This window comes from Tachyglossus aculeatus, chromosome 21 (assembly GCF_015852505.1).
Source record: "Tachyglossus aculeatus isolate mTacAcu1 chromosome 21, mTacAcu1.pri, whole genome shotgun sequence".
NCBI lineage: Eukaryota > Metazoa > Chordata > Mammalia > Monotremata > Tachyglossidae > Tachyglossus > Tachyglossus aculeatus.
The window spans coordinates 76,910,952-76,934,697 of NC_052086.1; the positions used below are offsets into that span (position 1 = coordinate 76,910,952).

The 23,746-nt window shown below is 45.2% G+C and overlaps 1 non-coding gene across 1 annotated transcript; it reads right to left on the minus strand.

The window, feature by feature from the left end:
* Window positions 1–7,706: 7,706 nt before the first annotated feature.
* On the minus strand, window positions 7,707–7,844 carry LOC119943103. The gene has a single exon (XR_005455584.1). It is a non-coding gene; the product is annotated as a small nucleolar RNA SNORA7 (small nucleolar RNA).
* Window positions 7,845–23,746: the final 15,902 nt, after the last annotated feature.

Genomic DNA, 23,746 nt, shown 5'->3' on the forward strand with positions numbered 1-23,746 from the left:
TCCTAAATTTTCCGCCCACTTCATTAACTTTTCCTTTGGTAACTCATTATGGACCTCTCTCTCCTTTCTCAGTTGAAATGGTCAAGGAGTTTCTTAGTCTGTCAGCTTTTGCAGAATACGAGGAACCGGGTTAGAGCCAACAGCATTCTGTGATGAGAAAATCATTCTAAACCAGTTAAATTTCTTCTTAAGATGGAGTGACAGGCCAAGACAGCTGTCAATAGATAAAACTGATCAGAACTTTAATAAGGATTTTGATCCTTTCTCACAATTTATCTGCCTTTTCTCTCCATCCAAACAGCTAACTTGCTGATCCAGACACTTAAAATATCCTGCCTTGACTACTGTATCAGCCTCCTCAATGACCTCCCTGCTTCTGTCTCTCCCCACTTCATTCCATCCTTCACTGTGCTGCCTGGATCATTTTTCTAAAAATAACATTCAGTCCACATCACCCCACTCCTCAAAAACCTCCAGTAGTTGCCCGTCTACCTCCCCATCAATCAGAAACTCCTTTCTGGATTTAAGGTACTCTGTCAGCTCTCTCCAACCTACCTAATTTCCTACTACAATCCAGACCATGCACTTCACTCCTCTAACTTCTCACTGCACCATGATTTTTTTAGGTCTAGTGGATAAAACACTGGAGGCAGAAGGACCTGAGTTCTAATCCTGGCTCTACCACTCGTCTGCTGTGTGACCTTGGGCAACTCATTAAGTTTCTCTGTTCCTGTTACCTCATCTGTAAAATGGGCATTAAGACTGTGAGCCCCATGTGGAACAGGGACTGTGTCCAACCTGTTGAGCTTGTATCTACCCCAGTACTTAGAACAGTGCTTGACATAGTAAGCACTTAACAAATACCATGATGATTATTATTATCATCATCATTATTGGGTCAGACCAATGGTCCATCCAGCTCAGTATTCTGTCCTTGTCCTGTCTTGGATCAGTCCATCCTAGTTACTTTGTTGGCCTGTCATCCTCCCCTCACCCTTAAATTAAGCCTGTCCTGTAAGAGTCTGGTTTAAACCCTCTCTTTTCCTTGCTGTATTCCCACTTCCTCAGGGAGCCCATCACTTCACTTGGCTTCTACCACCAGCTCTGAGCAGAGGGCTCCTAAGCCCACCTGTTCAGGCAGGAAAGTAGACCAGAGTCAATCAGTCAGTCAATCGTATTTATTGAGCACTTACTGTGTACAGAGTATTGTACTAAGCCCTTGGGAGAGTACAATGTAAAAATATAACAGCACATTCCCTGCTCACAACAAGCTTACAGTCTATAGGGAAACCAGAGAGTACAGTTAGAAGGCAACTTGGAAGGAAAACTTGTGCCCCGTACGAAACGTGCTCATTGTATATCAATGTTTGACCAAGAGAATACCAATGATTGATTGATGGAGGGCTGAAAGGAAGCAGGGCTAATAGTTGGGATTCAGGGGGAGGAGTGAGAGTGGAAAAGGGCTTCAGAGTGGACTTCAAGGAGTGAGGTGCCTTAGAAATACACAATTTGGGTCTTTTCAGCCCCGCTGAGGAATTCTTAGTTCTTTTCAGACCCGCCTCAAAGCTCTCAGATGCTCAGATGCTGTCAGAGATCTGGGATGAACGAGGCTGATAGATTTCCCCCGGGAGTTGGCACTTATGCGCCCAACTTACAATATGAATTCCTAGTTGGAGCTTTTTTTCTCTCTCTTCTCCGGAAAACCTCTCTCTCCTTGAGAATGTGACATCTCTATTAATAGTGCCTGTGGCAGGAGCAGCAAAACAATTGAATTTGTAATAAAGTCTGACCGAGAAACTGTCTACTGTCTCATGCCATCTTTGAAAGGGAGATGGAGATTTCCCTGCCTATTTTGGGTTGGTGGGTGGCTCAAGACCGCAGCTGGTCCTATGTGACATTTGTTTCCTGCAACCTCAGGTGGGGAGGGCCCAAAGTGAAACAGAGTGCAAGTCCCTGGAGTTAAAGCAAAGAATTCTGGACTGATGCCAACATTACTACTGTCGAGTACGATTAAATGAATGAATGAATGAGTAAGCAGAAGGAAACAGTCAGTCAGCCAGTTGTAATTGCTGAGTGCTTACCATGTGCAGAACACTGTCCTAAGTGCTTAGGAGAGTACAATATAATGAGACACATTTCCTGCCCACAACGAGCTTACAGTCTAGAGGGGGAGACAGACTTTAATATACTTAAGGTCCCGGGGAATGAAGATGGAAATGGTGGGATGATGCGGCAAGAGGTTTTTGCTTCTAAACACTTCTATTTAACCTTGGCTCATTCTGGATCTTCAACTCTCCAAGAAGCCACGGACAAATATTGACCAATCATCCATAAAGCTGTCTAGCATTGGTAGGCCCCTCCACCATCAGATCTGATGATCCCAGTCTGCTTTGCTGACACTCAGATGGTTTGACGGCCCTGCAGAGCCTGATGCCGGCAGAGCAGATGAGCGCAGGGGTAACTGGTGCTTCCCGTTTTGGATTTCCTCCTGTCATTGAGATCAACTCGGCAGCCAGGGTGCAGCTGGGTTATTGGGACTTCAAGTCCCAGGAACAACCACCCACTTTGGCACCTCTGTGACCGGCCCTCCTCCTGCTCTAGGACTGGTCTGGGCTTCGGGATTTCAGCCTTGAAAATCTCTGCTTCTTGGAGTGATGCTTCTTCCAGGGGGAATTATCAAGTGCTTGCAAATCAGGACATGTGTAACATGTATTTATTTATATTAATGTCTATCTCCCTCTCTAGACTGTAAGCTTATTGTGGGAGGTTAGTACAGTGCTTTACCCACAGTAAGCGCTTAATAAATATGATTGAATGAATGAATATATCATGGCTTAGCTAAGCAGAGGGGAAGGATAACCCCACCGACCCCTAAGGCCACAGTGAAAGAGGCTATGTGCTGTGACAGAAGAATAAGGAAGTAGTCTTCCTGTCCCAGGCCTGACGGGCATGTTAAGGAACCGAACTGCTCACATCAGATGTTTCCCCTCGTCCTCTGAGCGGGAACCAAACTCTACCATTCAGAGAGAGACCAGTTCTCAAGAACTGTTACTGGCACTCACAGGCTCCAGAACAACAGGTCGTAATGCCCTTGTCTCCTCTGAAGAGACTAAAATGCTCAGTTTTGGAAAGAAGAGAGAGTGTATTCTCCAAGCTAGGTTTCGTTCTTCATGAAAAGGACACCCACCCTGGCATTTTCAATACAAATCCCAGTGGCAACAAGTCAGATGCCCGGAGTGGAGACTCAAGCAAGGTAGTTTTCTGGGCACACAGCTTCTGGGACTTTTGCAGAAGGCAGTCAGACTGGTGGGGTGCACCTTGCCCCTTGTCTCGCTGACTCATCACTCCACAACTCTTCAGAGGAAAGGCCCAGGTACCAGCCCCGGATATAGACAGAGAAAGCTGGGCTGGAGTAAGCAAGTCTTTCTGCAAGCTCCAGCCCCCACTGGCATCTGTCAGGAGGGAGGGCAAGGTGGAGGTGTAAGCATGTTGTTTCTCTAAAGCAGGAGTTGGAAACTCACTGGACATGGCTCTTCGTGGACATAGATGTATCCTGTGACCAGGCCCACCCCAGATGGGCGGTTTTTCTGAGGTCTCCACCTCCCAATACCTCCAGCAGTGGTGAGGGGACGTTAAGGGGAAGTAGCAGAGATGGCAGGGGTGGTGGCAGCAGCAGTGGGAGAGGGGCGGCGATGGCACTATGCCAGTGTTTTTGTGGGTAACCCTGTCCCCTGAATGCCCTCCTCCTCCTTCCCTTCCCCATCTCTACTGGCAACAACTATGAGATGATGATGTCATCACAACTGTGTTTTGAGTAACGACATAATGACTTCCTGGTGGGGAGGAGAAATGGATTATGTGGATCTTTGTGCACGCACTGCTCCAAGTTTTCATTTTGTTTGATTTTGCGAAAAAGAAGGTTGCAGTCCCTTGCCCTATAGAGCTTTATTGTTGAGGGCTAAAGGATTTTTACCCTGTAAGCTTGCTATGGGCAGTGAAGGTGTCCACTAATTCTGTTGCATTGTATTCTCCCAAGTACTTAGTACAGTGCTCTGCATGTAGTAAATGTTCAATAAGTACCATTGATTGGTTAAGGGAGAAGATGCTGCCTGAAGTCCCTGCATACAGCAACCCTCTGAACTCTGGTCTCAGCCAGCTCTCAGGTAGCTGATCTCTCTATATCTCTATCTTGCCGCTAACCCCTCACCCAAGCAAACCCCTCACCCACACCAACCCCTCACTCACATCTTGCCTCTGGCTTGGATCGTCCTCCCTCCTCAAAGCCAAGAGACAATTATTCTCCCCTGAGCCTTCCCTGACTCAGCCCTCCTTTCCTCTTCTCCCACTCCCTTCTGTGTCACCCTGACTTCCTCACTTTATTCATGTACACATCCATAATTTATTTATTTGTATCAATGTCTGTCTCCCCAATTCACCCGCCTCCCCACCCAAAGACTGCAAGCTTATTGTGGGCAGGGAATGTGTCTGTTTATTGTTGTATTGTACTCTCCCAAGTGTTTAGTACCATGATCTGTACACAGTGAGTGCTCAATAAATGCAATTGAATGAATGAGTTATTGAATGAATTCATCCCCCATCCCAGTCCCATAGTACTTAGGTATGTATCTGTAATTTATTTATTTATGTTAATGTCTCTCTTCCCCACTAGACTATAAACTTGTTGTGGGCAGGGAATATGTCTGTTTATTGTGATATTGTCCTCTCCCAAGCACTTAGCACACTGTTCTGCACACAGTAAGGGCTCAATAAATAAGATTGAATGAATGAATGAATGAATGAATACCAGGAGCTGCAAGTTGCAAATGCAGCAGGTCAGGAGAGAGTGATGGGAGCTTGTGGGGAGAGCTGTCCATCATGCAGCAGTCTCTTCAGCTGCAAAGCTGCCCCTCAATAGCATTCACCCCAAAGGGCACCTAATAGCCATTGATAGTGACCCTGGGTGGGAAGAAGGGGGCACTAACACCCTGGAGCTCACCTGAGAAAGTGTAAAATGGCATTTGCCTGGCTTAGTGGATAGAGCACTGGCCTGGGAGTGAGAAGATCATGGGTTCTAATTCCGTCTCCACCACTTTGCTGTGTGACTTTGGGTAAGTCACTTTACTTCTCTGTACCACAGTTTCCTCATCTGTAAAATGGAGATTAAGACTGTAAGCCCCTCATAGAACATGGACTGTGTCCAACCTGATTTGCTTGTATCTATCCCAGTGCTTAGAAACATTGCCTGGCACAGAGTAAGCACTTAACAAATACCATAATAATTATAATTATTGTTATTACCATCATTATTTGCCAGAGGTTGGGCTGGAAGGCAAACTTGCTATCCAAGCCAGAGGAACCTGAAGAATTAGAGCAAGCAAATCTTTCTCCAAGCTCCAGCCCTCCGGCAGTTCTCGAGGGGTAAGGGGAAGTGTGAGCATGTTGTTCCTCTAAAGCATGGGTTGGAAACTCACTGGACATGTCGCTTTGTGGACCCAGATAGGTCCCAGGGAGGGCAGGGGTGGGCGGACAGATGGGCCATCCGAGGTCTCCGGCTCCCACTCCCTCTTTTCTCTCTTTTCACTGAGAACGGCGAGGTCAAGTTTTACTCTGATGCCAAGAAAAACGCTGGCATTGAATTGCATTCTCTTGGTTAAACTACAGAACTGACCCGATCAGCTGTCTGAGCAAAAGATCAAAAAGACAACAGCACTTGTGCTCTGGGGAATGAAGTCAACTTCCCCTTCACCGCCTTCACTCAAAACTAGGGGAATCTCCCAGACAAACCCAGTGGTAGTGACAAGCCCTCAGGCGCATAAGTGGAGTCTAGCGTAAAGGCCAGGGGACGGGAGTTGGGAGACCTGGGTTTTAGCCTCAGCTTGACCAGCTCTGGCACTGGCCTGCTGAGTACATTACCTTCAACAGACTGATCACACTTTCTCTGTAGGGGGCTCAAGGTGATCTGCCTGCTGTGTGACCTTGGACAAGTCACTTAACTTCTCTGTGCTTCCATTACCTCAACTGCAAAATGGGGATTCAGTACCTGTTCTCCCTCCTCAAACTGTGAGCCCCACATGGGACAGGGACTGTATCTGGCCTGATTAATTTTTATCTACCCAGCACTTAGAAGAGTGCTCGATAAATACCATTAAATAATTAATAATATGTGAAATACAGACAAAACTGTTTTCCCTACCACAGGGGACAGAGACTCCTATCAAATTTTCTTGCTTCTCCTCTAGCACTGTGCAAGAGATTGTGAGCCCTATGTGGGACAGGGACTGTGTCCAGCCCAATTAGCTTGTATCTACCTCAGCACTTAGTACAGTGCTTGGCACAAAGTAAGTACTTAACAAATACCATTATCATTATAATAATGGTATATACTATAATTTACAATGTAATAAAATTCTAAGAATATACTATGATATAATTATAATAATAATAAATCCCACCATTTTGGGCATCAGCCCCTCAACCACCAACCCTGATCCAGGGGTTTTAACTGTGGCTAATTTTGCCTCAGTGAGATTTTGCAAATTTTAACTAAATTGCAGTATTTAAGCACTTTTTTTGTGCCAAGTATTGTACTAAGAGCTGGGGTGGACTCATGGTAATCGGGTTAGATGTAGTCTCTGTCCCACAGCTATAATGTTCAGAGTCCAAGGAGGAAGAACAGGCATTGAATCCCCATTTTACAGATGAGGAAATTGAGGCACTGAAAAGTTAAATGACTTTCCTAAGGTTACATGGCAGACAAGTGGAAGAGCTGGGATTAGAACACAGGTCCTCCAACCCCCAGGCCTGTGCTCTTTCCATTAGGTAATACTGCTTGTCAAATCACAAAAGACATCTTCCGTTTTCCCTGTAAAAGCCACATCCAATTCTCAGCAATATGGTCCCGGCCTGATGCCTGCTGTCAGCCATTCTGAGGCGCTAATGGACCTTCCTAAGTGAAAATTTAATCCCTCGGGAGGTTGAGGAACTTCCTCTCTGCAAGTAGGGCTCACACACAGGCCTACACACATCCCATCAATGATTCACCCCAAAGTGCAGAAAGAATTAGTTTAGGTTGACTGGGCAACTCAATTTAACTTCTTAGGTCTCTGCCTCGGGCACCAAGCAGGGTAATCACTGTTTTCTTCACCAAGCTCACAAGCAACAGTCAGAGAGTTTCTAGGTCCTTCGGAAAACCTCCCTTAAAAAGACTGCACTGGTACCTCATGTGTCGGTGGAAGAGCCACCTCAATCTCCCTCTATTTCTCTCATGTCACATTGTTGCCTCGTGATCTGGAGTACTGAGGTTCTGACTTCACGTTTTCGGGGATGAGGGATTCCCAGACCAGTTGAGCAAGATTTGTCTATTTTATCACATTCACTGGGGTTGTTAGTACCTTGACTCATTACAGCATCCCTTCCCTTAATCACTCAATCAGCAGTACCTACTGAGCACTTACTGTATACAGAACACTGTACTAAGCGCTTCTTTTCTTATGCTGTCAAGTTGTTTCTGACCCGTAGTGACACCACAGACACATCTCTCCCAGAACACCTCTCTCTCCATCTGCAATTGTTCTAGTAGTGTATCCATAGAGTTTTCTTGGTAAAAATCCAGAATGGTTTACCGTTGCCACCTTCCGTGCAGTAAACTCGAATCTCCACCTTTGACTCTCTCCCATGCTGCTGCTGCCCAGCATGGGTGAGTTTTGACTCGTAGCAGATGGCCTTCTACTCTCTAGTCACTGGCCAAGCTAGGAATGGAATGGGTATGACTCTGCTTGACTCTCCCTCCCATAGCCGAGACTGGTAGAGTACTGGAAACTCTCCAGGTGCGACTCTGAGATGGGGTCAAAGCGCTTGGGAGAGTACAGTGTAACAGAGTTGGTATACACATTCCCTGCCCCAGTGAGCTTACAGTCTAGAGGTCTCCCAATCTACTTCCGGTTATCTTGGAGTCTTAGTCTTCCTCTCTCTCCTTGTCTCCCTCTCTCTCATCGCTCTTTCCCCCTCCCTCTCTCTCCCCCTTTCACCCCCTGAAACTAACCCCTGACCTTGAATGAAAAGTTTCCAAAGTATTTGGGGCACAACAATAATAATAATGATGGTATTTGTTAAGCGCTTACTATGTGCAGAGCACTGTTCTAAGTGCTGGGGAGGTTACAAGGTGATCAGGTTGTCCCGCGGGGGGCTCACAGCTTTAATCCTGTATATATGTATATATGTCTGTACATATTTATTACTCTATTTATTTTACTTGTACATATTAATTCTATTTATTTTATTTTGTTAATATGTTTCATTTTGTTGTCTGTCTCCCCCTTCTAGACTGTGAGCCCGCTGTTGGGTAGGGACCGTCTCTATATGTTGCCAACTTGTACTTCCCAAGCACTTAGTACAGTACTCTGCACACAGTAAGCACTCAATAAATATGATTGAATGAATGAATGAATCCCCATTTTACAGATGAGGGAACTGAGGCATAGAGAAGTTAAGTGACTTGCCCAAAGTCACACAGCTGACAGTTGGCAGAGTCGGGATTTGAACCCAACACCTCTGACTCCGAAGCCCATGCTCTTTACACTCAGCCACGCTGCTTCTCCAGAAGAGAGACTTAGCAATTAGGCAGCAACCAGTGCAGCAGAAAGATGAGAAACAAATGACTCCCCTTATGTCCCTCAGTTCCCTCATTTGTAAAATTGGAATTAAAACCTTGAGTCCCATGTGGGACATGGACTGTGTCCAACCTGAATACCTTGTATGTACCCCAGCACTTAGTACAGTGCCTGGCACATAGAAAGCTCTTAACAGATACCATAATTTTTTTTTTTAAAGAGAAACCTGGCCAAACAAGCAACCCAGGCAGCCAGCAATTTTCCGAGGATGCTGGCTTGGGATACAACCTTCTGGCTTATTTCTGTTGTGGAAATGTTTCTCAGTCTGTAATGGGTGCAGGGTTGGTCACATCTTGATTCTCAAGCCATTCTAATATATAGTTATACACATGCAGACTACGCATTCCCAGACTAAGCGCCCCTTTTTCTCTGCTCCCCCCATCACCTCGACTGGCTCCCTTTGCTCTAACCCCCCTCCCCACCCCACAGCACTTGTGTATATATGTACATATTTATGATAATAATTATATTCATTTTTATTAATGACATTATATATATATAATTCTATCTATTTATAATGATGATACTGATGCCTGTTTACTTGTTTTGTTGTCTGTCTCCTCCCTTCTAGACTGTGAGCCCATTGTGGGCAGAGATTGTCTCTATTTCTTGCTGAATTGTACTTCCCAAGCACCGAGTACAGTGCTCTGCACACAGTAAGTGCTCTATAAATATGATTGAATGAATGAATGAATTCATACATACCCTTCTCTCCTTGGCTCCTGTGGAAAGAGCACATGCCTGGGAGTCAGCAAGATCTGGGTTCTGACCCCAGTTCCACCACTTGTTTGCTGTGTGACCTTGGGCAAGTCACTTGACTTCTCTATGCCTCAGCTACCTTATTTGTAAAATGGGGATTAAGACTGTGAGCCTTAAATGAGACAGAGACTCTGGCCAACCTGATTATCTTGTATCTACCCTAGCACTTAGCAAAGTGCTTGACACATAGTAAGCATTTAACGTATACCACAATTATTATTATGATGATTATTACATAAAAACCGCACCTGACAGAGGGTTTCTAGCTACTTAAGGAGCCAGCTCTCTGTGACATAGACCCCTCTAGTCAGAAGACCAGTGAAGTTTTGGTAGCCTTGCATTCTGTCAATAACAACCCTAGGTTCAGAGACATTTTACCCAATGAACAAAAAGGGACTTTGCCCAGAAAGCCCCCCCAGAAAACAGGGTGCCACCCCCCTTACTTTTCTTTCCTCTTCACATCTCTCCCCGACCCACCACCTCTACATATGTCAGGGGAAGAAGATTGTTAGACCTGTCAGAGAGGGGCATGGTCCAGGGACAGAATGCTGAGGACAGGGCAGAACTTGATCAATTTACTTGAAAATAATTTATCCTCATAAATAAAGGATTTGTTTCCTAGTGAAGACATTTCTGTTCTTGTCTCTTTCCATCGTCATCCTGTTCTGCTGAAAAAACATACCAAATTAGACCAGCGGGGGTGAGGACGGAGGTTGGGGTAGGGAGCAGAGGGTGGAGGGTGGAGGGGTGGAGGAAAGGACCTTAGATCAGGAAGCCCCCACCCCCACCCCCTCCGGTTTCCATTCCAGCCTGGATGTTACATCCGGCAGAAATGATCTCTCTTCCTCTTCCCCCGCCTCCTCCAAATTCCCTCACCATTTCAAAAGCATGAAAATATATTATTTTACAGACTATCTACAGAGTCACCTTTCAAACTACTGGTCCACCTCTTTAGATGGGTAAACCTGCCCCAAGCACACATTTGCTCCTCGCTACAGATGCAGGTTGCAGACCTCATTACACTTACTAATTTTTTGGATCGTTGAAGAGATGGGATTAATTGCAATAAAAAGTCCAAATGAAATGATTGCTCCCTTTCATTTGGTTTGGATTTTCTGGCTGCGTTGCTGGTTTCCTTTTACTCTTGGAACCCCCCAGCAGGCTCCTTGTAAAATGGAAGTGGTTTAAGGTGAGTTTTTGATCCCCACATGCCCCAGCCACTGAGAACACAGAGATGAAGCCACTGCACACCTAAATGCAGAAACAGAGGAAAAGGGAGAAAACTGGGGTGGTGGAAGGAATAAAAGCAATAGCCAAGGTCCCACCTGACATTGCCCTTTGTTCGTGTTTTGACTTTCACCTAAAGCCTTTTAAATAGGCTCTAGATATTACAGAAAATGGCATTTAAGGCTGATTCTGTTGATCTTCCAACACTATGATGCAAGCATGGATGTCAGCCTTCATCTGCTGCTTCTGATCTTTGACAGCCACAGACACCAGCATGCCAGCCTGGCTAGAGCATTGTAGCTTTGGCTGTGACCAGGCAGGTGAGACTGAACTGGCCACAATGGCCCCACTGTGGAGTCTTAGAGACTCAGGTGGATAAGCTGTAAGCCAGATCACTAAGTTAATTTCATTTATTTATTCATTCAATCGCATTTATTGAGCACTTACTGCATGCAAAGTACTGTACTAAGTGCTTGGGAGAGTCCAGTACAACAAAAAACACATTTCCTGCCCACAGTAAACTTACAGTCTAGAGGGGGAGAGAAGCAGTAATATAAATAAATAAATTAAAGATATATACATAAATGCTGTGGTGCTGGGAGGAAGGGTGAATAAAGGGAGCAAGTCAGGGTGACACAGAAAGGAGTGGGAGAAGAGGAAAAGAGTGCTTAGTCAGGGTAGGCCTCTTGGAGAAGATGTGAGCCTGTCGTTGGGTAGGGATTGTCTCTATCTGTTGCCAAATTATACTTTCCAAGAGCTTAGTACAGTGCACTGCACACGGTAAGCACTCAATAAATACGATTGAATGAACAAATGAATGTGCCTTCAATAAAGCTTTGAAGTGGTGGAGAGTCACTGTTGGTCAAATATGAGGAGGGAGGGTGTTACAGGCCTGAGGCAGGACATGAGCAAGAGGTAAGTGGCGTGTTGGATGACAGCAAGGTACGGTGAGAACGTTTAGCATTAGAGGAGTGAAGTGTGCAGGCTGGGTTGTAGAAGGAGAGTTAGCGAGTTGAGGTAGGATGAGGCAAGGTGATTGAATGCTTTAAAGCCGGTGGTGAGGAGCCACCTAAGGAACAAATACTCAAAAATGGTCTCAAAGCAGGGCTTCTCCTAGGAAACAGTAATTATTAAAATGCAAACACTGGGATTTGGAGAGGGTTTTTTGTTGTTGTTTCAATATGAGTCATGTCTAGGCTTACCCTCTGTATTTCCATCTGTGAAATGGGAATGAATGCCAAGGTTCCTGAGGATTTTTTCCTTTAATACTCTCGATAATTAACACGGGACAGAGCCAAAGAGAAATTATAGTCTGAATTATAATAAAAACAGAAAACCTAGCCCTGGTGCTGGCTCCTACTCACTGCTGTGACTTGTCTCATCCCTCAGGCCCGGAAACTCGGAATTCTCTTCTTTTTGGGGGTGTAACCTTCTAACTAGAAAAGCTAGCATACAGAAGAGTTGGGGAGGGCAGGAAAATGTACAGGTTGACAAAAATGGCTAGAGTTGCTAGAAATTTTGAGCCTGTCTGCAAGATTGATTTGTGTCTGTTATACCTTTGGAAATCACAGGTGTCTCGTTCCTTTAGGAGTCTTGTAGGCCCCGTCAAATGTCTCCAAAAGGGAGTAAAGGAGAATCTCTCTTCCTACACTCCCCATTTTCAAGGACATTGATGCTGACATCCTCCCTGAAATGGGGTCAACCAGTAGGCCCTGCACCTTAAACTTTATGATTCAGCAACTACTTATTTTGAAGCTAGGGAACAACAGAGATTAATGAGACTATTACCCCAGGCAGTCAGCCACTCCGGCTGTATAAGCATTTACATGCTCAGGACCCTGAATGTGCAGTAAAGGGAAGAGAGAACACAGGAAATGTCATTAAATGAGAGCAATCTTTACTCACATAGCTCTGAGCTGAACCCCCAAAAGGTGTGGCAGGGGTGGGGGGAGGAGGTGTTGGCATGCCCCACCAATATCCCACTTCTTTTTATTATTAAATGAGAATTTCCTCCCAGATTAGGGTGTGTGTCTCTCTGCTCAGCCCCCTCCATCCTCCTCCATATTATGGAAATCTCATTTAAGCCGCCTGAACGTGGGGCATTGCCTCCCTGCCTCGAGCCTCCCAATTGTAAAGCTGGCACGAAAGAAACTGTAACCTTGTCCTCTAGACTGTAAGCTATTTGTGGGCAGGGAATATGTCTATTTATTGTTATATTGCACACAGTAAGCGCTCAATAAGTATGACTGAATAAATGAATGAAAGAAGGCTGAGGGTCAGGGGAGAGAACGGTCACCTGACTCATTCAACACATATTGCTTTATGGTTGTTATCCAGCTACACTTGCATTAGGGCAATGGAACTGGTGACCTCAGTGAAGAATCAACCTTCAACAGATGAAGGGAAGGAAGCAGCATGACCCAGTGGATAGAGCATGGGCCTGGAAATCGGAGGACCTGAGTTCTAATCTCAGTTCTACCACTTGCCTCCTGTGTGACCTTGGGCACATCTCAACTTCTTTGGACCTCAGTTCCCTCATCTACAAAATGGGGAACCAATACCTGTTCTCCCTCCTTGTGAGCCCCATACAGGATCTGGTTATCTTGTGTCTACTAGAGAAGCAGTGTGGCTTGGTGGATAGAGCATGGGCCCGGGAGTCAGAAGGTCATGGGTTCTAATCCCAGTTCTGCCTCTTGTCTGCTGTATGACCTTAGGCAAGTCACTTAACTTCTCTGTGCCTCAGTTCTCTCATCTATAAAATGGGGATTAAGACTGTGAGCCCCATGTGGGACAGGGACTGTGTCCAACCCGATTACCTTGTATCTACCCCAGTGCTTAGAAAAGTTCCTGGCATATAGTAAGTGCTTAATAAATACCAGAATTATTATTATATTCCAGGGTTTAGTACAGTGCTTGGCACATAGCAAACGCTTAACAAATACCACAATTATTATTAAGGAAGAAGAGAGGGAGGAGGGAAGAAGGAAAAGAAGGGGGTAAATGTCAGCCTCACATCTGGATTTCCTGGTCTGTGACTCTAATGCACATCTGGGAAGCCATCTCAATCTAGAGTCCCCTGAGAAGAGGCAAGAGTCTGTGGAGCAATTTCTGACAGAGCAGAGGCCTTGTAGACTGAACCAGACAGAACTACTTGCCAACTTCTTGGCACCCAAGGGACTCGGGCTGATTTTAGTCCTCTGAGGGATTCTGTGAACTGCTCCCTCAAATCCACTGTCCTGAGCCTGTACACTCCCCTAAACTGAATGTACGGACAAGTCCATGCCAAAACACTAATGATCCTTTCCTCTTCATTAAAGGAATCTTCCTTCCCTTCCCTCCCCAGACAACAGTGTCTGATTTCCCCTGAAACTCCTCTCACTGCACTGAAAGCCAGTTTATGACTAAATTTGGTCTCCTATTATCCTCTCAATCAATGGTATTTATTTAGGTCTTACTGTGTGCATAGCACTAACAATACTACTACTAATAATGGTATTTGTTAAGCACTTACTATGTGCCATGCACCCTTCTAAATGCTGGGATAGATACCGGGTAATCAGGTTGTCCCTCGTGGGGCTCACACTCTTAATCCCCATTTTACAGATGAGGTAATTGAAGCACAGAGAAGTTAAGCAGCTTGCCTAAGGTCACACATAGACTAGTGGCAAAACCAGGATTAGAATCCACATTCTCTGACTCCCAAGCCTGGGCTTTTTCCACTAAACCATGCTGCTTCTCAGCTATGCTATGAATGGGTAAAGACAAATGGGAGATTACCTAGTGTCTTCAACCCTATCCATCGATCATATTGTTATACTGTAACTCTCCCAAGCACTTAGTACAGTGTTTTGCACACAGAAAACCCTCAATAAATACAACTGATTGATAGGGGAAGCAATCAAGTACAAAGATATGGACATACGTGCCTAGGGAATACAAACCTTTTTCTTAATGGTATTTGTTAAGTGCTTACTGTATGCCAGGCACTGTCTGGTCTTATGCCATTGAGCCATTACCAACCCAAAGCCTGAACGTGGCTCTAACCAGAGGAAAAGGGAGCAAACTGGCATGGTGGAAGTAATAAAAGCAATAGCCAAGGTCCCACCTTGACGGCCACAGAGACCAGCGTGCCAGCCCGGCTAAAGCATTATATGTAGACAGAAATGACAACTGTAGACAACTGTAGGGAAGTGGTTTACCTTTGCCACCTTCCACACAGTAAACTCGAGTCTCCGCCCTCGATTCTTCCGTGTTGCTGCTGCCCAGCATGGTCCAGGCTGGGACCGAAGTAGATACCGAAGCACCGAAGTATATACGAGCTAATCAGGATAGACACAGTCCATGACACACATGGGCTCATAGCTTTAATCCCCATTTTACAGAGAGGGGAATTGAGGCATAGAGAAGTAAGTGACTTGCCCAAAGTCACATGCAGGAGACAAATGGCAGAGCAGAGATTAGAATCCAGCTCCTCTGACCCAGCTCCAGGCCTACCCTCTTTTCACTAGACCACACTGCTTCAAACTAAAAGTGCATTGGTGATTCAGTACAGGGGGAGACTAGTGTGGGGAGATGGGAGATTAGTCAGAAAAGGCTTACAGGAAGAGATATGATTTTAGTAGGGTTTTGAACATGGAGAGAGTACTAGTCTATTGGATGTGAAGTTGGGGGGAAGGTTTTAGGCTGAGTGGAGGGCAAACAGTGCCAGCGTGACCAGCCCAGAACCAACTGTGATTCAGCAGCAGTACCAGTATGGCCTCTTGTCTGAAGTAGGAAGGTAGATAAGCAGCATGGCTCAGTGGAAAGAGCCCAGGCTTTGGAGTCAGAGGTCATGGGTTCAAACCCCGGCACCGCCAATTGTCAGCTGTGTGACTTTGGGCATGTCTCTTCACTTCTCTGTGCCTCAGTTCCCTCATCTGTAAAATGGGGATTAAGACTGTGAGTCCCCCATGGGACAACCTGATCACCTTGTAACCTCCCCAGTGCTTAGAACAGTGCTTTACACATAGTAAGCACTTAATAAATGCCATTATTATTATTATTATTATGATTACTAGAAGGGCAGGGGAAAGGAGCAGTTTGAGTATATCCGAGTGGGACCCATGGTTTTTCCCAAGTCCATGCAGTCCTGTTACCCCATGGAACAGGGAGATCCTGAGTCTGAATCATGATCCTCTAGACTGTGGCTCACTGGAGCCAGAGAATGTATCTGTTTATTATTATATTGTGCTGTCCCAAACAGTACAGCGCTCTGCGCAGCGCTCAATAAATACAGTTGACTGACTGACAGGGAATGTATGTGTTATACTGTTGTGTCATATTCTCCCAAACGCTGAGTACAGTGCACTGCACACAGTAATGCTTAATAAATAAATATGATTGATCGTCAGTTTTTCTCCTCTTCCCTGCTTCTTCACTCAGAGTGCTCACGTAGCTGAAGATGTTACAACCCCCTCACATGATGACCATTAGGATGGAGAGAGAGGGACAGGGTCTGGAAATTTCTGAGGAAGAACAAGCAGAATTTGATGCCAGACTGAATATGGGGGATGAAAGGAAAGGAGGAATCAATGATTAGCACCAAGGTTATGGACTCAGAAATGGGGACAACAGTGGTGTTGTCAACTGTGATGGAAAAGTCAGGTGGAGGAGAGGATTCAGGGAGGAAAAATGAGGAGTTCAGTACTGGACATGCTGAGCTTTAGGAACATCCAGGTAGAGATTTCCTGGAGGCAAGAAGAGGTGGGAAATTGTAGACAAGAAGAGAGGTCAGGGCTTGTGAGGTAGTTTTGGGAATTATCCACATAGGGTTGATAGTTGAAGAGTTGGTAGTTGGTAGTTACTTAGACTGTGGGCCTCATGTGGGACGTGGACTACATCCAACCTAATTAGCTTCTATCTACTCCAGGGCTTAGAACAGTGTTTGACACAAGTGCTTAACAAATACCATTTTTTTTAAAGATGCCGTGAGAGTGGTTAAACTCTCTGATAGAACTGAGCCTTTACAAGTACCCGCAGCTAGACAATGGGAGGGAGAGGAAAAACTGACAGAAGGGACCAAGAAAGAGTGGGCGGAAAGGTAGAAGGAGAGGTAGGAGAAGACTGTATCAAAGAAACTAAGGTTTGATAGTGTTTCCAGAATGAAGGAGTGGTCCACAGTGTCGAAGGTAGCTGAGAGGTCAGAAAGGATTAGAATGGAGTAGAATCCGTTCAGTTGTGCAAGGAAGAGGTTATTGGTGACTTTGGAAAGAGTGGTTTCATTGGACTGAAGGGCGTAGAAACTGGATTGTTAGAGGGTCAAAAAAGGAAGTTGGAGTGGAAGTGATTCCAAACACCCAAGGCGTTTGAATAGGAATTGAAGGAGGGAGAGGAGATGAGAGCTGGATGGGGTAATGGGAATGCAATTTCTTTAGGATTGGGGGGCACTTGGAAATGCTTGAAGTTGGAGAAGAGAAATCAGTTAATCAACCAATGACTATGTATTGAGCACTTACTTGGAAGAGTACACATAACAGAGTTGGTGGATACGTTCCCTTCCCACAACAAGCTTACAGTCTAGAGGGGGATACAGACATTAATATAAATTAATAATTTACGGATATATACATTTGTGCTGTGGGGCTGAGGGAGGGGCGAATGAATGGTGCAAATCCAAGTGCAAGGGCAATGCAGGAGGTAGTGGGAGAAGAGGAAATGTAGACTGGGAAGTCCTCTTGGAGGAGAAGAGCTTTTAATAAGGCTTTAAAAGTGGGGAAAGTGTTCATCCGTTGGTTATGAAGAGGGAGGGTATTCCAAGCCAGAGGCATGATGTGGGCAAGAGGTCGGTGGTGAGATAGATGAGACTGAGGTACAGTAAGTAGAAAGCCACCAGAGAAGAACAGTGGAAGACAGCAATCAGGGAGGAAAGAAGAGTGGGTGCAAGTGTTTTTTTAGAAGGTGAGAAGGGATGGGGTCAGAGTCTCTGAAGGAAGGGGCAGAATTTTTAAGCAGATGGAAAATCTCTTGAGAGATGGCAGAGAAGGCCAAGAGTGGTTGTGAAGATGGGAGGGAGTTGGGGAGGTGATAGTGAAATTTTATGGAACTCATGTCTGATGATTTTGATGTTCTCAACAAAATATTTGGCAAGGTCATCAATTAATTAATCAGTTAATTGTATTTATTGAGCGCTTACTATGTGCAGAGCACTGTACTAAGCACTTGGAAGAGTACAGTACAACAGATTTAGCAGACATATTCCCTGCCCATAATAAGCTTATAGTCTAGAGGCAGAGACAGACATTAATATGAATGAATAACTTATAAAATATAATTTAAAGTTATGTACATAAGTGCTGTAGGTTGGGGGTAGGACGAATATCAAGTGTCCAAAGTTCACAGATTGAAGTGCATAGAAGACGCGGGAGAGAGAGAGAGAGTCTGGGAAAAGAGGGTTTAATCGGGGAAGGTGTCTTGGAGGAGATGTGACCGTAGTAATGCTTGAAGGTGGAGAGAGTGGTGGTCTGGCATATATGGAGGGGGAGGGAGTTCCAGGCTAGGGGAATAATATAGGAAATGGGCTGGCAGTGAGATTGAGAGTGAATATTCTGGTGCTAGCCGAGTGGAATGTGCGGGCTGGGCTGTAGAGGGAGATTAGTAAAATAAAGTAAGGTGGGGTGAACTGATGAAATGCTTTAAAGCCAATGGTAATGAGTTTCTGTTTGATGTGGAGGTGAATGGACAACCACTGGTGGTTCTTGAGTGGGGAGACATGAACTGAATGTTTTTGTTGATAAATGATCCATGTCACAGAGTAAAATTTGGATTGGAGTGGGGAGAGACAGAAGGCCAGGAGGTCAGTGAGGAGGCAGATGCAGTAGTCAAGGCAGGATAGGATAAGTGCTTGGATCAGCACGGTAGCAGTTTGGATGGAGAAGAAAGGGCGGATTTTAGCAATGTTGTGAAGGTAGAACCGAGCGGACTTGGTGACAGATTGAATAAATCAGATTTGAGTCACGATTTATGAGGTTCGGGGGCACTTGGGGTTTCAGGAGGGAGTTAAAGGTCTCAAACAGATGATGGGGGGCAACTGGCATGGTAGTCAAAGAGAGGGGAGAAGTTGTGTTCCTGAGTAGAACCCAGGGCAGAGTTATAGGAGGATAAAGATGAATTTGAAGTGAGGGAATTTGGCCGCCTAGATTTCCACCCACAGTGCTGCATGGCATGGGTGCCACACAACAAACGGAAAGCTACCAGACCTGAAAGAAATAAGGCTGTGATTCTATTGTTATTCTATTCTATTCTTAATTGTACATATTTACTATTCTATTTATTTTGTTAATGATGTGCCTCAAACTTTACTTCTATTTATTCTGAGGACTTGACACTTGTCCACATGTTTTGTTTTGTTGTCTGTCTCCCCCTTCTAGACTGTGAGCCCATTGTTGAGTAGGGACCTTCTCTATATGTTGCCAACTTGTACTTCCCAAGTGCTTAGTACAGTCCTCTGTACACAGTAAGCGCTCAATAAATATGATTGAATGAATGAATGAATTCTAGTGCCAACCACACTGTTGTGTCCCAAGTGGGAGCTCAGTAAATTTGTGATAATGATTGAGATGATAATGATGATAAGAAGAAGAGGAGTGGGAAGAAGCTGTGGGTGTGAACAAATAAAAATTTCTATCAAAATGCTAAATAGACTGCAGTTTTTCTTCCAGCTTCTGCCTCCTCACCAATATTTTGGGAAATCCATCTTCAGTGCCAAGTCTTTACAGTATGGAAACTAAGCAAATCAATGGATCAGCTGAACCCAAAGGAATTCATTCATTCATTCATTCATTCAATCGTATTTATTTAGCGCTTACTGTATGCAGAGCACTGTACTAAGCGCTTGGGAAGTACAAGTTGAATACATTTTGAACTCTGCCCTCCCCTTAGAACCAGGCCTGGGGAAATGAGATTCTATCCTAAAGCTCACTGCTCAAATCAGCTTGCCAGCTTCCACTAGAGATAGATTTATTTTTTTGTATTAAATTGACACTCCTGCCCCCAGTTTGCTTTCAGCCAAAGACTCGGAAATGACCCAGCACCTGAGGCCTTATGGATGACGTCAGGGTGATGAGACCGAAGTCCAGTAATCAGCAGGATTTAGGCAGACCTGATCAGTAATCATCTCTCTAGCCGAATGACACATAATGTCTCCGGCTCCGCCACCTGCTCGGTGACATTGTGAGAAGCAAATGTCATTTTGAAGTATGGAGGTGATGAAACACCTCCATCCCACTTGCCGGAGTCATGAGGAAAATGTCACCTGGTAGTAAATAATTTAGAGAACAGTTTGGCCCTGGTTGATTGCAGCTAAACTTGATATTCATTTGGAGGCTGAGAGAGGCCTCATTTTCCCATGCTGGGATTGCTCCAGACACACAGCAGACGGGGAGAGAATTGCTGGATTAGAGGGTTGGGCACTCATCCAATCCAAACCACTGGCAGGACAACACCCTCGATTATCCCAGTTATCTGTCCTCATCTTTCCACTCTCCGGGGTCAGAGACCCTGGATCGATCAATCACTCTATTTATTGAGCAGTTACTCTTTACAGAGTTATCAATCAATCATATTTATTGAGCCAGTCGATCGTATTTACTGAGCGCTAACTGTGTGCAGACCACTGTACTAAGTGCTTGGGAGAGCAAAATACAATATAACAGAAATATTCCCTGCCCACAACCAGCTTACAGTCTCACTGCATGCAGAGCACTGCACTTGGAAGAGTATGAAATGACAGAGTTGGTAGACACACTCCCTGCCCACAGGGAGCTTACAGTTTGGAGTGGGGGACAGACATTAATATACATAAATAAATTATGGATATGTGCATAGGTGATTTGGGGCTGAGGGAGGGGTGAATAAAGGGAGCAAATCAAGGGAAGGAAGAAGAGGGCGGGAGAAGAGGAAATGAGCACTTAGTCAGAAAAGGCCTCCTGTACTAAGCATATGGAAGAGTATAACAAGAGTTGGTAGACCTGTTCCCCAGCCATAATGAGTTTACAGTCTAGAGGGCCAGAACACAAGTCTCTATAGCAGTATTTTATGCCTTTGCTCTCTGGTCCAGTCCTCAGAGGAAACACCACTTCAATCTACTCCCTTTATAATCTTATATGGAGTGATTAACTCCCATCCCACTGCCATTTGCCTGCTGTACGACCTGGGGTAAGTCACTTAACTTCTCAATGCTTCAGTTTCCTCATCTACAAAATGGGGATTAAAATACCTGTTCTCCCTCCTATTGAGACTGTGAGCCTCATGTTGAGGGGCAGGGACTGTGCCTGACTGGATTATCCTGTACCTACTCCAGCACTTTGCACGGAGCAAGCACTTAACACATACCATAATAATACTGACAATAACAATTAGTATTATTATTATTACCCCACCCCCAGTCTTTCTTCCTCAGACTAGATAAATCCAGTTCCTCTTGTAGCCTGTCACCCCGTCCCTTTCAGCAGTTTCTGAATGAAGATGAGGCGGGGGAAGGGACTGCTGCAGAGAACGTAAATAAGCCCTGAGCAGCCGCTTCTTCTGCTTCTGTGTCGTCCGGTTCTTCCCCTCAAATGCTGTATGCAGCAGCCATGCTTTGTCATTTCTGGCTTTATTAGGATCCTGCAGTGATCTTCAGCCACCTGCCTGTAATTGCTTCAAAACCTGTGCCCTCATCCAAAGCCCGTGCCTCGCTAGGTTACAAGCTACTTGGAGGCAAAGACTACGGCTTCTGAGGTTCCCTCTGGACTGTAAACCTGCTATGGGCAGGAAATATGTCGGCTAATTCTGTTGTACTGTACTCTCCCAGGTGCTTAGTACAGTGCTCTGCATACAGTAGGTGTTCAATAAATAAGATTGATAGCTGTATTCTTATATTTTACTCTCTCAAGCGCTAGTACGGTGCTCTGCACATAGTAAGCGCTCAATAAATACCACTGATTGATTGATTCCATGACAAGGGGCAGGGGGTAGAGGCCACCCAGGCCCTTCCTCTGGAGCTGGCCCCCAAGGTAATGGGTGGGGGAGAGGCCCCATGGTGCAGGCTTGGGGGACAAAGAATGGATCTGGGGTGGACAAGCATCAGATTGTGTCATGTGACTGGCAGATGTCAATCACTGGGGACACCACTCCATGTTAGGTTTAGTTCAACCCTGTCTACCAGCGATTGGTCAGTCTGACCAGTTGCCCAGACACATTCATCATCCAACCAGACGTCTCTCACACAAATCACACCCCTATCGTGTACCTACTTCTACTGTGACAGTAATAATAATAATAATAATTGTGGCATTTTTTAAGTGCTTATTTGTGCCAGGCACTGTACTAAGTGCTGGTGGGCTACAAGTATATTGGGTTGGACACAGTTCCTGTCCCACCTGGAGCTCACAGTCTTGATCCCCATAATAATAATAATGATGGCATTTATTAAGTGCTTACTACATGCAAAGCACTGTTCTAAGCACTGGGGAGGTTACAAGGTGATCAGGTTGCCCCACAGGGGGCTCACAGTCTTAATCCCCATTTTAGATGAGGGAACTGAGGCACACGGAAGTTAAGTGACTTGCCCAAAGTCACACAGCTGACAATTGGCAGAGACGGGATTTGAACCTCTGACCTCTGACTCCAAAGCCTGTGCTCTTTCCACTGAACCTCGCTGCTTCCCCATTTTCCAGATAAGGTAACTGAGGCATAGAGTGTGACTTGCCCAAGGTCCCACAGCAGACAAATGGTGGAGCCAGGATTAGAATCCAGGCCCTTCTGAATCCTAGGCCCATGCTCTATCCAGATGGCTGTGTCTGAGGTCAAAATGTTCCTTATGGATCAAATGCCCCATCTCTCATTCCTCCCAGGCACCTGAAATGTTATCTGTGCTCCTCAGCCCCCTCTCCTTTGTGAGCATATTTTCAGAAGGAAAAAACAACATTTAGCATTCAAAGTAATTTTCATCGATAGCCCGTAAAACTCTTTCCACTGCCATAAAACCTGCTACCCCCAAAATGGCATTTAACTGGCCTCAATAATAAAGATAACAATCACTGTGGTATTCAAGTGCTTACTCTGTGCCAAGCACTGTAGCAAGCCATGGGGTAAATGCAAGGTAATCAGGTCACAGTTTGGCTTACTGGAAGTAGCACAGGTCTCCTTGTCTTCCCAAACAAACCCTGCCCTCCCCCATGACTTTCACAATACTGTATAAAACACCACATTCATCCCTGACTCACAACCCTATAATCTGGGCATTATCCTTGATTTCTCTCTCGTCCAACTCACATATTCAATCTGTCACCAAATCCTGCCACTTCTACCTTCACAACATCGCTATATCCAACCTTTCTTCTCAATGCAAACTATTACCATGCTGATCCAGCACTTATTATATCTGCTGTTGACTTCTGTATCAGATTTCCCTGGCTCCTGTCTCTTCACTCCTCACTATACTTCACTCTGTTGCCCAGATCATTTTGCTAAATAAACATTCAGTCCAAGTTTCCCCACTCTTCAAAAACCTCCTATGATTGCCCATCCACTTCCACATCGAACAGAAACTCCTTTCCATCAGCTTTAAGGCACTCAATCAGCTCTCCCCCTCCTACCTTACCTCACTGATTTCCTACTACAAGCCAGCCCACACATTTCACTCTTCTAACATCACCCTCCTCACAGTACCTTGGTCTCTTCCTTCTTACCACATACCCCTTGCCCACTTCCTCCTTCTCACCTGGAACTTCCTCCCCCTTTATGTCCAACAGACCACCACACTCCCCACCTACAAAGCCCTCCTAAAAAGCACGCCTCCTCCAAGAGGCCTTCTCTGACTAAACACTCATTTCTCCTCCCTTCAGCATCGCCTATGCCGTAACCCTTTATATACTAGATATTCATCCCACCCTCAACCCCGCAAGATCTATATCGTTATACTCTGTCATTTCCCCCATTTGAATTTATTTCAGTGGATGCCTCCCTTTCTAGAATGTAAGCTCCTTGTGGGCAGGGATGATGTCTACCAACTCTGTTGCATTATACTTTCCCAGGTGCTTTGTACAGTGCTTTGCACACAGTAAGCACTCAGT